The following is a 1,736-nucleotide window of genomic DNA, read 5'->3' on the forward strand; positions in this document are numbered from 1 at the left end:
AATGGGGAGAAGCTGGATTTTCGCAATACATCATCTTCCTTGCCTTGCTAAACAAGGATGGGATAAGAGGCATAATTTGGACTTTCACAGTCAGTTATCTTCCTTGCCTTGCTGAACAAGGATTGGATAACAGGCAGAATTTGGACTTTCACAGTCAGTTATCTTCCTTGCCTTGCTGAACAAGGATTGGATAACAGGCAGAATTTGGACTTTCAGTCAGTTATCTTCCTTGCCTTGCTGAACAAGGATGGGATAACAGGCAGAATTTGGACTTTCACAGTTATCTTCCTTGCCTTGCTGAACAAGGATGGGATAACAGGCAGAATTTGGACTTTCACAGTCAGTTATCTTCCTTGCCTTGCTGAACAAGGATTGGATAACAGGCAGAATTTGGACTTTCACAGTCAGTTATCTTCCTTGCCTTGCTGAACAAGGATGGGATAACAGGCAGAATTTGGACTTTCACAGTCAGTTATCTTCCTTGCCTTGCTGAACAAGGATGGGATAACAGGTGGAAACTGAACTTTTACAGTCAGTTATCTACATTGCCTTATTAAGATGCTCAGGCTAAATTTTGAACACTGCAGATGCTAACACAGACACATCAGATGGGAGATGTCAGACATTAGACTGGAAGTATGTGTGACATGAGATGGGAAACACATCAAACTTGAAACAAGAGACATGTTCGACATTAGACAAGAGACACTTTAAACATAAGACGATAGACATGTTAGATATGTCAGACAGGAGACATTTCAAACATTAGACGGAAAATATATAAAAGATTAACGTCAATATGAACAGATATACAGCTTTCATTGAATGCAGCCATTGCACTAGCATGTTTAATGTATAAACACTTAAGATAGCACGAGGTCAGTTTTAATAATAGCACATGCACCATTTCCTCTTTAACTTCAATGAACAAGTAGCTTCTCTTTGTGAAATATTTACAGTTGGTTGGCAATCAAGAAATGTACATATTATGACAGAATTCCAGCAAATATACAAAATGGGTACATTTTCTCAAACAGTAACATGGCAATGAATATACATCACCAGTCGATTCTGTATGAACACCCTGTGTTGAAGGTGCTAGTGGGATCATGAAGAGATCCAGTTTGATAAGCTGAATGTCATTTGAGTATTTGAATCGGGAACAGTTAATGACAGGAGATATGTGTGAAAACACCAGATTTTCTTTGTGTTCATTGTAACATTATGTGAACATTTTGCTATGTTAGGTACGCTATTACTTAACCTATCACTGTAGATTTGTTCACACCCAATCTAAACAGTTGGCACTAAACAGAATTTTGATGTTTGAGTGAGTTTTACGTCGCATTGGGCAATATTCCAGCAATATCAGGGCAAGGAACACCAGATATGGGCATTAGACATTGTACCTGTGGGGAATCGACTGACTGACTGACTGAGTTTAGTTTCACGCCGCTTTTAGCAATATTCCAGCAATATCACGGCAGGGAACACCAGAAATGGGCTTAACACATTGTGCCCATGTGGGGAATCGAACTCGGGTTATTGGCGTGACGAGTGAACGCCTTAACCATTAGGCTAGCCCATAGCCCCTTTGATGTTTCAGTTCACTAACCAGCAGAGCTCGATTTAAGAGATGTTCACCTTCTTGCACTGGGATAAAAAACTAGTTGCACCAGCCAAATTCCAGTTACACTGCTTTTATTGCAATATGTAATGAAAGAAAAATGCTATTG

The sequence above is a fragment of the Haliotis rubra genome, unplaced genomic scaffold (assembly GCF_003918875.1).
Source record: "Haliotis rubra isolate DU_JTF1 unplaced genomic scaffold, ASM391887v1 Scf703, whole genome shotgun sequence".
NCBI lineage: Eukaryota > Metazoa > Mollusca > Gastropoda > Lepetellida > Haliotidae > Haliotis > Haliotis rubra.